The sequence below is a fragment of the Amblyomma americanum genome, chromosome 9 (genome assembly GCF_052857255.1).
Source record: "Amblyomma americanum isolate KBUSLIRL-KWMA chromosome 9, ASM5285725v1, whole genome shotgun sequence".
Taxonomy (NCBI): Eukaryota; Metazoa; Arthropoda; class Arachnida; order Ixodida; family Ixodidae; genus Amblyomma; species Amblyomma americanum.
This window is the reverse complement of record NC_135505.1, coordinates 47,501,347-47,514,996: the sequence shown is the minus strand read 5'-3', so window position 1 is coordinate 47,514,996 and position 13,650 is coordinate 47,501,347. Positions and strand designations below refer to the sequence as shown.

At 45.5% G+C, this 13,650-nt stretch overlaps 1 protein-coding gene across 2 annotated transcripts in view; it reads right to left on the bottom strand.

Moving 5' to 3' along the window:
• The window catches only part of LOC144105556 (uncharacterized), a 64,011-nt gene extending 60,368 nt beyond the window's left edge, over positions 1 to 3,643 (bottom strand). The window contains exons 1-2 of one of the 2 annotated variants that reach the window (XM_077638675.1): positions 3,170 to 3,643; positions 2,978 to 3,043 (exon numbers count right to left, since the gene is read on the bottom strand). The gene's annotated coding sequence lies outside the window, so the exon portion shown is untranslated. Of the gene's footprint in view, positions 1 to 2,977 lie in introns of both variants that reach the window. The other variant, XM_077638674.1, reaches the window with a different exon arrangement.
• Between the last annotated feature and the right edge of the window lie 10,007 nt (positions 3,644 to 13,650).

Sequence of the window (13,650 nt, the reverse complement as noted above, 5' to 3'; positions counted from 1 at the left end):
TAATCATTGCCGTCGAAAATTGTAAGCGAATTGTGCATCTGACGGCCCCGGTGCTTCGAGGATTCCGCGGCTCTGCGGCGAGGAAGCGCGACCATCTTTGTACCACAGTAAAGTGGCGAGATGAGACGTTCCGATCATTGCAATGGCATGTTTTTCTGGCCAAAAGCGAAAGTGAACGAGGCAATAAACGATGAAAAGGCAGTAATAATTACTTTTACGGTGATTTTCTCTGACTCAGTTCTCTGATTTTCTCAGTTCACATTAATTTTCATGAATACTGCGCATCTAAAAGATCAGCTAATAGCTACACTGTATAGAACCGGGTTTTATGAGTATTCTGGCTTTAAAAAAACTTGTGCACTTCCTCCTTAGATATTCAACGTCACTGGGATCACTTTATGAGGGCGGTAACTGCATTTACTCGTGAAGCAGAGGTCCAGCACTGCTTTTTTCTTGCCGTGTTCATTACTCGAAAAACTTATATAAAGAAAAAAATGAAGTGGAACAGCTACCTGAAAATAAAAAGCAGTTCTGAAATATGCACATATATTTACATTTTGTGATAAACTTGGGGAAAATTATTTTATAAATAATAAAATCACTTTAATTCATGCTTCTTCTTTTTTTAATCAAATCGAATATGGTACTTTGTTCTGCAAATACCAATAATCGCGCATAGATAGCGTGTTCTATACGACGTTTCGGGTACTCAGCAATTCTGGCAAGTTCACATCGTGCATGAAGCGCCTTGTGGCAAGCGCAGACGCACTGGGCACGAGGGGGCGTAAGCTGCACATTTCGTGGAAAAGAATGAGACGTCAGTGCGACGCTGCTAATACCAAGGTATCGCACTGACATCGCATTTATATTTCTTTTAAGTCGTAGCCTCTCAACAGCTTTCTTGACAAGGACAATGACTTGAAAGCAGAGCCGTACATGACGATGACTCTCGTAGATAATGTAGTTAAGGTATGCTCAATAATTGGACACGAAAATTCCTCCGGCTATTCGGATTTGCGCCTCACTCGTTGCTACCGATGCGACATAACGCAAGCATCACTATTCTTCTTACAATGCCTGCATTGGCTCACTACACACAGTTAGGCTACAATTTAAAACAACTACTGACGTCACATTTTTCCCTCTCCACGCTTGCATATGCATTAGTGTCGAGTTTTTGTTCGCGTTATATCCAGCGATGGAGCGCTTTTCTGAAAAGGAGTGTACAGCAACGAGCAAACTGTTATTAAGAACAGCGGTTAATACGAGAAATAATTAGGCACTATCAAGTGGGACACTTTGTTGTGAGGAACGTAAACAGTGCCCTCTAGATGTGTGCGAAAAATGTCGTAGATATGTGATCACAACGCGCGAATTGTGACGGTTGCATAGTTTATGTCATCGAGAGAGCGGGACACGAACGGCCAACCTCGTAAACACTCGCGCGGCTGCTGTACAGGACAGGCGTGACGTACAGGAATGTACGCAGTGGCTTGTTGCCCCCTTGGAGAGAATGTGCCCTTCTTCTCCCCGGATTTTTCTGCATAAACCGACCAACTGATGTGATCACGGGCACTCTGGGATTCATGGATATTAACGACACGAGACTCGATACGGACATCGTTCCTTTAGCCGGCGGCCGGTGGAAGAAGGCGAGTAGTAGATGTAATTCGTGCGAAAAGAAATTAAAACAACTCCTGCATATATTCTCATTCCAAATGAGAATGAGCGCCTCAGGAGGCCGTCACGAGTGAGCTTTGCTAAAGAGAAACCAAATTTATCACTCGGTGCCACAACGGCAAATAGCAAACGCGTGGTGTCATTTTAGTGAGCACTGAACTGCATGCAAACTAGAATACACTCATGCATCAAAGATGCATATATATATATATATATATATATATATATATATATATATATATATATATATATATATATATATATATATATATATATATATATATATATATATATATATATATATATATATATATGCATGCATCAAAGCCAGAGGTAAATGCTGCGCGTACCAGCTTGGCATTATTTGGAAATTATCATTGTAACCAACCTTACGCCCTTGTCTTTAAATGCCAAGTACGTTGCATTTTCAAATCGTACAGATAATCATCCAAATCTATGGAAACATCACCATTCTGCGGCACTAAATTTAGAATGAACAATGGTCATTTTGTTTATTAGCTATTGTGACGAAAAGGGTTCAACTTAAGGACAGCGTAGCGAGCTATGGAAAGAAAAGCGATACGCGTAACTTTAAGAGACAGGAGGAGGGCAGAGAGGGTGAGGGAACAAGCGCGTGTTAATGCCATCCTAGTCGAAAGCGAGAGGAAGAAATGGGCTGGGGCAGGGCATGTACTCAGAAGGCAAGATAACCGCTGGTCCATAAGGGTAACGGAGTGGATTCAAAGAGAAGGCAAGCGTAGCAGGGGGCGGCAGAAGGTTAAGTGGGCGGATGAGATTGGGAGGTTTGCAGGCAAACGGTGGGCGCAGCTGGCAAAGGACACGGTTAATTGCAAAGACTTGGGAGAGACATTTGCCTTGCAGTGGGTGCAGTAAGGCTGATGAAGGTGATCATGATGGTGAGAAAATTTGGGTTCCGTGTATATGATTTTCGAACCCGGCAGTTATGCTAGGAGATACATCTTTGAAATATGTGTTATAAAACATTTAGCTTTGCTAATTAATCATTAAAACGCACTTTCGCGCATTACATGCATTTGCAATATACACTGTCAACAGCACCAGTCTATGAAATCTGAGCGCCGGCATTTCTTGCAAAATGAGTTTTGCTATTTTCAGTTACTGCAGTTTACGGGCCCCAGTGCAATGGAAATTGGTTGAAAAAGAATATATGTATTTTTAGAGCACATTTCCATGAACACCGAAAAGATCTGGCTTCCTCTCAAATAATGTAAACAATTCTGCTGTACAAAGAGCCGTGTGGCGCGCCAAAACTTACCTGGCTTCAAGGCGGCTGGCGTGTGCACACCGGGAAATCTCGCTTGGGATCGGCAGCTCAAATCCACTGCAGTAATCCAAAATTGACTGATGCGCCCACCTTAATCGGCTTGCAATAATCCAGACGCGCCAAGAATCGCACTGCTTCACTTTGTGCTGCTATTCACTCAATCGCCGAGAGCGAGTTACTCACTGTAGAAAGAAAAACGATCAGAGGCTCTGGACGATGTCTTTCAGGGGCAACGCCCACGTAAACAAAGCCCCCAAAACAGGTCACACCATTCGTCGTCAGGTCACCGCTTGGGGAACAAATCCTTTCTCCAGCCTCTCCTCATGCGACAACTAACTTCCTTTCCGTCTTGTGCTTCCCCTGCAGCGACTGCAAGCAGACGACGCGCAGCAGAGCACGGCGCAGCAGACGACACGAGCCTTCTCGCTGTGGCAGAAACAGCTTTGTGGGTCGAGCTATTTTTGCCTTCTCGCCAGGGGAGAGAGATGCAGATAAACCGTTAAATCTACGGCGTCGCAGATATTAAGACGCGGACCTCGCTGGCGCCCCGAATAAACTAACGTCCAAACAAAAGAAGGGCAACTGAAGCATAGGCGTCCAAGTAGTGACCCCGGTTGCCACGCCCAGAAGCGCCCGACTGAGAGTCGCCGTCCTGTCGGGGTTTTGAACCAAGGGACCGTTCGTGCAAACCTAGGGAAAAGAATGGCGCAAAAACAGCGACACCCTAGGGAATCGCGGAGCTAGCGCCCCGCCCTGGCAACCAGCCGAAACACTCCGCGCCGGGACTGGAACAGAGTCGCTCGTTTCTCCATCATCCCTTCGACACCAAAGGCTCTGAGCTGTAATCCATGCAAACGGGAAGCAGAAATTAGAGCTTCACCGCAGCCCAACGAAGCCACGACAGTCGGTTATTCCGGGGCTTTATTCGGTACCTTGGTTCGGTATCCTCGCCTTTGGCCTTCCTGATTACTTTATTAAGATTACGACCAGCCGCAAACTGCGCTGCGCCGGGTTTAAAAACTTTCGGTTGGACTCGCGTGGAATGGAATTCATTCACGGTTGGCTTTGGAAGATTGCGCATCTGTACATGGTGCAAGGTAAGCATTTAAGCAGAGCGTATGTCAGTAACTGCCGAAAAAGATTCGAAAGTGTCGCGGACAAAAAATTCTTGGCTGGAGCAACAATTAACTATACAGCGGCCGACGCGTGGGTGCGTTAGCAGAAGTGTGATTTAAATCCATGCTCTAAAATGTCTTCCAAAAGCTTTCACGTAACTTTACAACTGTCGATCATCTTTAGTACGAAAAACTTCTGCAAGAGAAATGGATCCCAAATCTAGGACCCTATGCACTGATCTTTGATCTGTGCAGTCATGTTGTGAAAATCATCCTTGCTGTGAATGTGCAGAGAAATATTGTCGTTAAAGTATAGGACTTGAGAGATTACAATTTTGATAAACTGAAAACTACACCAGTTCACCCGAGACAAATATTTGATTGGGAGGACCAAACCGACACCCTTCAAAAATTCCTTGCCGCGATAGGTACAGCTCCCCAACGGTGCTGGCACCTAACGTCCGTGTCACTAACGTGCAGGACACAGAAAGCTCGCACAGTCCGTGCCATGTATCCTTTTAGGATGTAAGTGTAATCGCAGTGAAAATAAATGCAAATAACATGGCGTCTTCGTGCTCCGCTGTTCGAATTTCTTTTCTTCGCGCCTTTGCATAGGTGGTAAAAAAAAGGCTTTATTCTAATCGTTATAGACGACATTAGCTATTTCTTGCTCCCACCGAAGTAAAAGTGCGATGAAAACAGATGCGAACAGCGGAGCGTGCAAGCACCGCCTTACGTCAACTAATCAAAAGGAATTTGTGCTCTGTGGTGAAGCTTATTGGAGGCATGCCAACCTCCTAAGGACATTCTGAAATACGACGAAGCCACCCACCAGGGGCCCTTGACTCCGTTAACAACTTCGGGACGGCCAAAGCTCTGCTGGCCAATTTTGGATCAAATGTAATATTCCATTCGACAGCAGATTTTTTTGGAAGAGTGCGGTGAGGGGCTAGTTGGTACGACATTATGGAAAATAAGAATAACTGCGCAAAAAGGACGGGACAAGAGAGAAGAAGCACAGAAACACACGAGACAAGCGCAGACTAACTGGTTTATTGCACCAACGCCTCCTTCCTTCGACAACAAAGCACATGCGCACCAACAGCAAAGACAAAAGCCATAATCATCACGCCAAACCAAGAAACTCCATCTCCTTGCAGTACAGGTGTATAGAAGCCTCGCTAACACATTTGTCAGGCCCTAATCTCCTGACAAATGTGTTAGCGAGGCTTCCGTACACCTGTGCCGCAAGGAGTTGGAGTTTCTTGGTTTGGCGTGATGATTATGGCTTTTGTCTTTGCTGTTGGTGCGCATGCGCTTTGTTGTCGAAGGAAGGAGGCGTTGGTGCAATAAACCAGTTGTTAGTCTGCGCTTGTCTCGTGTGTTTCTTTGCTTCTTCTCTCTTGTCCCGTCCTTTCTGCGCAGTTACGCATATTTTTGACGGACGTCCGGCGAAGGTCCCAGTGGTGCCACCGTCGGACGTATTTTTTTGGCGTCAGGTTTGGTTCCTCCAGCAGAAGTCCTGCAGATGTTCATTTATTGACGGGTGCAGTGTTCTCAACCTGACATTCTACACACATCCGGTATAGGGCAGGATCAGCATGAATTTATACGCAGGAACTATAGTTAATTTTGCCGAGACAATGGATACTGTACATGTCGCTACTGGCAATCACTCATCACCTGCTAAGCCTCTCGGGCTCCTGTAAACGCTAACAGGCTTATATGCATTGGTGTCCGGGCAAAGGTAGTTTGCTTGTTACTAGTGCACATATAAATGAAAATTACAACGACACATCGAGGTCATTCAAAGCTGCAATCCAGTTGCACTGGTGTACAGCAAGCTGTTAAGGTTCGCTCACAAATAGACCTCCACAATTAGTGGTTTCTATGGCTGCATGCCCACAGCCTGCAGCAGCGATATACGTGATTAGAACGAATTTGGACAAAGCATGTGCACCCCCTGGATGGCCTGTATCTAAACGTGCTATTCTGTGGATATCTCATCGGTGTCTGTACTGGGTTTGCTCTGATTTTGAACGACCCTCGGATGTCAGAATATCCTGTTTAGATGCTCGTGGCACGTCCTTACGGGCCCCAATTGCTTTGCGCGGGACCATCCGACGGATCCCCGTACTAGGTCCCGTGGATTTTGGCAGATGTCCTACGGAGATCTGAACATCTATCTTCAGACATTAGCCAGATGTCCGTCAGATATCTGTGCTTCAGAGGGATATCCTTCGACTTTGACTTGCTCTTTTTTCCAGGTGTCACATAATTTCCAATCTGTGGAAGCTTGTATTTGTTTTTTTTTTCCTGCTTAGCGTCGGTAATGAAAATCAGGGTTTGATCAAATACCGTCTGGCGAGATAAACTCATAGCGATTGGCATAAAAATTAACTTCCAAAAGCTGCAACTTTTCCTTCATTTTCTTTTATTTTTTATTTTTTTCTTACAACTTTTGGCGAGTGTATGTTTTTTTCATCAATCGTTATCTGAGTTAATAAGTAAAAACATGAATGAGTTCTTCTTTACGCTTAGCGAGAGTTTTTCGGTACTTCCTGTGCATTTTAGGGCAGTGTGTCTTGGGACGAAGGTAACAAAGCGCATGTATAAACTTTCGTAGGTTTTTATCAAGCAACGTCGTTTTAATTAAATTTATATGAAAAGTGCGCTGAACTTAAGAGCTGTGTTTTGCGTTTCTGGTACTCGAGAATGCACCAGAAGATCCGTTGATACCAGAAATATGCACGTTACATGCATATATCAAGTTGCTCCTGCCACTTGTGTCGTCAGGAGGTGCAAGTGATGCAAAAGAAATGCAATTCACGCTACAGAAAAAAAATGCTGGTTGTTTAGCTAAGCTTAACCCCGGTCGAAAGCTAAAAGCTGAATCTCCCTGGCTCCGTTTGTGGTCGAGCGACTGGCGGTTTTCATAGATAGCCAATCAATCAATCACTCAATCAAAGGAAGCTTTATTTCATAATTCAAGGATAATTCGTAGAAAATATTTTGGACCGAAAGCCTACGTGCCTAGATTCCGGTCCAATACAAACCAAGACATTTAGGCAACCGCATAAACATGTGAAGTAAAAGTTGAAAAGAGCGAAATAAGACAGCAAAAGCACCGAGTGTCCGATCGGATGCAAAACAAAGCATTTGGGCAAACTTATAAAGAAGCTACACATCAGCATTTCAACAAACTATACGGACTGAATGCCAACAAAATGCAAACGCAGAATCACAAAATCGAAATCACATCATTACATGATTATGCAAGAAATATAATTTCGAAGACAGTATAAAATTACCGACATGCTTTGTTTCCAGTGGTAATGTATTCCAGCCTTTCGCCCCAATGAACTCAATCTCTCACCATATGTGTTGTGATGGATCCGAAGATTAAAATTACCGTTGGCAGCGTGCCTTGTGTTGCGAACAGGCAAAGTGAATATGCTCATCGGGAGTGGAGAGTTAGTTGTTAATATGCAATTCACTTGAAGGGAGACTTTGTAGTCGCTTAGAGCGGAAAATTTTAGTACTCGAATTTATTCAAACAGATGGTTGCTTGGATGATGCAGTGAAGAAAATGTTACAGTCCTTAGTGCTCGCTTTTGTAAGCGTAGCAGAAGTGTGAGATAAGTTGAGTATATGTGCCCTCATGATTCGCTGCAATAACTCATGTGACAATGAACGAATGAAAACTACAAGCAGCGTAATATGTTGCGAGGAAAGTATTGTCTAGCCTTAATAAGGGCGTAGCAGCCAAACGCAGCTTTATTACAAACGCTGTTCACTTGATTCTTCCAGTTAAGATTGTTGTCAAAGATAACACCAAGATATTTAAATGAAGGAACTGATTCGATTACACAACTGTTCAAAGAAATCCTAATTTGATTAAAATCAATGTTTCTTCTTGCATGGAAGACGACATATTTAGTTTTCGCAACGTTTAACGTTAATCTGTTCATACTGAACCAGTTGTAAACGGCCATTAAATCTTGCTTCATGTCGTCTTGCATCGCAGAAACCGAATTACCTGTGAATATGAGAGCCGTGTCGTCTGCATGCATGAGAATCTGCGAAAATGACACTGAACATGGAAGATCATTTGTATGAATGGAAAACAGTAGAGTCCCCATGCAGGACAGATCCTTGGGGTACTCAGCATTTTATATAGCTAAATGTAGAGTCAAGGTTGTTAATTACCATTTTCTGTGGTCGACATGATGAGTAACTCATGAAACATTTCAGTATGTCATTAACAATCCCATAGGCGGCTAGTTTGTCCAGTACTACTGGATGTGATACAGTGTCATACTCCTTCTTCAGGTCTAAAAATATACCAATCGCAATTTCGTTTTCATTAAGAGCTGAATTTATCAACTGGGGAATGCGTTAGAATGGCTGTAGAGGTCGACTTGTTTGGTACGAAACCATGCTACGGGTGGCAAATTATATTATACTGACTAAGGAATATTTTTAGTTGCATGGCAATTAGTTTCTCAAAAACAGTATTTAGAATGCTTAGTACCGATATTGGACGATAACTACTTGGGTCGTTTTCGTCTCCAGATTTCTAAATAGGAACAACTAAAGCGATTTTTGGAATTTTTGGATAGGAAGTATTCTCTATCACATAGTTAAATATATGACATAGCGGGTTGGACAGAACGTCGATGTTATGCTTTAAAACTGCAGTTTGAATACTGTCGTGCCCAACCGATTTATTAACTGGCAGTGTGCTTACTACAGATGTAATTTCCTCGACAGTGATTGCATTTAGATTAAAATCGGTGCGGACAACTCTAGGTAGGTTAGTAGAGGCGGACTGAAAAGATAACTGATTTGCTAGGGATTCACCATTATTGGTGAGTAGCTATCAAAGTCATTGACGACCTGTACGGAAAGGTCGTTAGGGGTAACTCGTTTCTTCGGTCCAAGTCCTGTTACGTCCTTAACAATTTTCCAAACTTGTTTCGGGTCAAGGCCAGGTTTCGTGAGTAGATTACTGCAATAATTGTTTTCCTCTCCTCATCATCGCAACAGACTTATTCCTATAAAACTTGAATTGAACGTAGTAGTAATTGTTTGTTTTGTTGACACAAAGATACACACAGTAGTAGGCATGTTTTTATTTGTTAAACATCTTGCTTTCTTCAAAACGACATTAAAGGCTCTCACACAAGACCGTATATATTTATTATAGTTTCGGTGATATTTACAAATGTATTATTGCTCGTTGTATGGGGAGATATGGAACCAAATCCGGTTCCAAAGGACGCGCAAGCCCTGCAGATAATTTCAGAAAGCCAGATTGAAAAATAAATTGTTTTTTTTTCGTGGGGAAAGGAAATGGCGCGATGTGAGACAGGCGTCATTTTGTTTTCTTAAAACCAACTATCATGCTCCTTTGCTTTAGGCGCGGTTAGTATGTCCACCGAGATATGTGAGACAGGCGTAATTTCCTGTCGTTAAAACCTACTTCCATTTCCCTTTCCTTCCCTTACGGCGCAGTTCGGGTGTCCATCCAGATATGTGAGACAGGTCTAATTTCATTCCTTAAAACCAATTTTCATTCCATTTTGCTTCTTTTACGGGTGCGGTTCGGGTGTCCGCCGAGATATATTAAATTAATCGCCACAGGCCGGGCTGCCAGCATCATGAACCTCCAGGACACAAACGTTTGAGTGCAGTGAAGCAGTGTGGAGCCCCAAGGACCTGCATGTCCTAAAGTCCTCTGTGTCCATTAAAGTTTTCATTACCACCACCGAGATATATAAGACAGCCGTCATTTCCGTGTGTGACCTCTAGCTACATTCAAGGTTAAACTTGCGGGCCCGCTGACGGCTCGAGAAGCTGGCGTAGTGAAGCTTTTCGCTTCCAAAATGGGGGGGGGGGGGGTGACTTAAGCCCCGCCTTAAAGGTATGACGTGACAGCATAGTGGGTTAAATCCCATATATGCAAAATTTCAATCTCTATTTCACATTCATAGATGAATGGTAGTCCACATACCCCTCCTGGCTCAGTGGTGCAGAGCTTAAGCGATGCGCCACTGCCTGCGTTGGCAGGTGCTCCCATCGGAGGGCCTTGTGCGACCCAGGTTGACCTTCCCAAGCGACCAATCATTACCTTAACTGCAACCTGCCACGGTGAGCAGTTTGCTCCCTAACCGGTGGGCAGGCTGTGATGATTCCGCAAGGTCAGGTGACCTAGGTGGCCCACCTGCTTTCTAGGTGGCTTTATGGGCACAACCTGCCAGAGTGATAATCGTGATGTTTCGCTCGTAACGCTGGACAAGGCATTCTAGACAACGAGGCTATCACGTTAACATTGGAGGGGACAGTTAAGCTCTGCCTTAAGGATATGACGCGACTGCGTTGATGGGTTAATGTCCATGTATGCAGACTTCGTCCTTCTCTACATTCATAGAACCCTGGCAGTTCTCACATCACTCCTGGCGCACTGGTGTAGCGCTTAATCGATGCGCTCCTGCCCTGCGATGGTAGGTGCTGCCACCAGTGGGCCATGTGCGACCAATGTTGCTCTTCCCGAGCAATTCTCGCGAGCAATCATTAATTTAATTGCCACCTCCCACATTGCGCAGTTCGATCACAATCCACTGGGCGGGTAGTGATGACGCCACAAGGTTACATCACCTAGGAGGCCCCACCTGCCTCATATAGTCGGATACAATTCAAGAATGAAGCGGCGAATACCCTTCAAAAGGACCCCTCTCCAACCAATGGCGTTGGCCTACTGCCATAACGTGGTGACCGACAGCGTTGTACCTACGTAGTCCCTGAAGGCGCTCTTATTTCCAGCAAGCACAAGTGGGCAACCTCATGAGGTCAACCCCAACCTCAAAATGACCTCAACCTCACGTTTTGAAGTGAGGTTGAGCGGAGGTCGGCGACGGCTACGTTACGTTACGTTAGCTACGTTACGGTAGCATTTCGAGCCTTCAGCGTGGCGGTGACGTGCTGTGCCGCCACGCTGTCACGTGGTTGGTCACGGGGTACGGAGCAGCTGCCGGCGGCGTGGCACCGTGGTTTATCACGTGGTTCGTCACGTGGTTGGTCATGCGACCAAGTTCCACTCGGCCAGCTGTAGCTAACGCGTCACTCAAGGTTTAAACAAAGCTAAACCACCGCCAATTTTTTTGTGTGGTGAGCAAATTGCACCTCAACCTCATTCGTGAGTATGAGGTTGAGTGAGGTCGAAATTTTGAGGTCGAGACTTTTTGCAGTTGCCGCGGCTTGGTCCAACGAGCGCCCTTCCGACGAAGAGCTGGAGCGCACCGCCGCAGTGTTCATTCAGTGCCGCTTGGTGTTGGCTTCCGGTGTTTGCACGATCGGATGCCGCAGGCCGCTGATAGCTTCGTCGCTCGAATATAATCTCCGTTCGGCCTGAGCCTACAGGAGGACGCTACCCTCTGACCTTACAGGAACGAATGCTGCTGTCTCGGCATTCAGTCACCCCCTTTCGTTATGGGCGTAGCAGCCGTAGCTGTCTGCCATCGGCTCAAACGCCAGGGACCGCGCAAAGCACACAACTCACGGTGACCCGCGGTGCTTTGTCTGATTCCGCAAACAAATAGGTTCAGTCCATCAAGCACACAAGAAATTCGTCGTAGCGCGGATGGCCTTAAGAAAGGCTGCTTCGTGTTCATGGTCGTTTCTTGCGCTGACGTCACAGCTGTTGCCCTGCAGCCGAATAAAGGGGATCCTGACGTACATTAAACTGCGACTTAACACAAACTGGAGCAGTGGGCACTGGCGAGACAACGCGATTCAAGCACTTCTTATCAAAGGCACCCGCTTATTTGATGAAAAAAACACGAATCCAGAAAAACCTATAACACCGTCGATGCTTTTGATCGGTATCTTCCCCTTACGAATCGCACACTACATCTGTATGTTGCCCTTTTTTAATGCAAGCAGATGCAAATACTTATAATTTCGCTTTAATATCCTCTCGAATAACCTTTCCTTGTTCTCGTGTACTTTTATCCTGCTCCCAAATTCAGATGTTATCCCGAAAGATGACAACGCCGAAAATTATAGCCGCAAGAAAAATGCAAAAATATAATGAATGTATGATGAGGTGGGAACTGATTCTTTTTCCTTTTTTTCAATCAAGATGTACAGACGACACTAGATGCCGGCGCTGTGCTACTGAGTGGCTGTTTCAAGCCTTCTAATATGACGTTTAATGGTGCGCACTGTTCACTTTTGTAGCGATAGCTTCATTACGGCAGCATTTCGACTGTTCAGCGTGGCGGCCCCGTGGGGGTGGGGGCGCCGCCACGCTGTCACGTATTTGGTCACGTGGTGAGGAGCAGCTGCCGGCGGCACGCTGCCGTGGCTGATCACGTCGTTCGTCACATGGTTGGTCACGTGACCAAGTTGCACTCGGCCAGATGTAGCTATCGGGTCACTCCAGGTTTAACCAAAGCTGAACCACCACCAATTTTATTTTTTGTGTACGGTTTTTGGTGGTAAGCTCGTCGTCATTCTCTTCGTTTTTTTCCTTTTCCCGCATGGGATACAAGTTAGGTTGGCGGTCTGCCTTGCAGAGGACTAGTACCAACCGCCACACCACTATGTTTCATTTAACTATTCTGCAGAAACCCATCGTTCAACCCCTCTCCCAACCCTGCTGGCACAGTCCTTTCGGTGTTTTTTTTTCTGTTTTTGTAGTAAACGCTGCAAACCGCGATGTAGCTTGGACGATGGCGAGGAGCCTAGGTCTTAATGAAGGCTAGCTGCGTTCACCTTTTAGAGCGGAACAGAAAAGCGGACGCCCCTGTTTTAGGGGCTGTATTTGTGACAGTTTTGCAGCGCAATGAGTGAGCAAAACCAGACGCCCAAGAGAAGGAATGCGAAGGGAGGAAGCAGAGTGTCGTCAGCGGTTTGCGTGGTACCCCTGTGCCCGCGTTTTTCTCTTTTCAGTCACCATTGTCTTTTGCGCGTGTGTTTCAGCTGTGCCACCTTAAGGGCTTAAACGGCTTCACGGCATGCTCGCGCGGTGCTCGCTGGTAAAGAACGCCGAGGACGCAGGCGTACCATTGATAACTTCACTTGTGAAGGAAAACAAGTGAGTAACTCAAAGCAGTTTGTCACAAACTGGCTGACGAAATGGTACCGGAATTCTGGTCAGGCGTGGGGATATTTAGGCTGTGTTTTGTTCTGCGCCCGTCTGGGCAGGGGGACTCTGACATTTGACCGCAAAGGTGGTGCTCGTGACAGAGAGAACAGTTCACGTTGGCCAATCTAGCCGTTTTTTTTTACCCGTGTAATTTGCATAAATGTCTGCGCAGTGTTCAAAGACGTAATCTAGGTTGCAGCGTGCGACGGGATCACCCAGTTTTTGGTGAAGTCCCAGGATTTCTAACTCATTATCATCATCACAAAGAGAGAAGTGGCGAAACGGGTCGGTGGAGAGAGAGCTTGACCTCTGGACCCAAAGACATCCACATTATCATCATCCTTAAGAATTGGCAGCTGGTATTCCTGTTTTCCCCTTGACATATTGTGTTCGGTTGC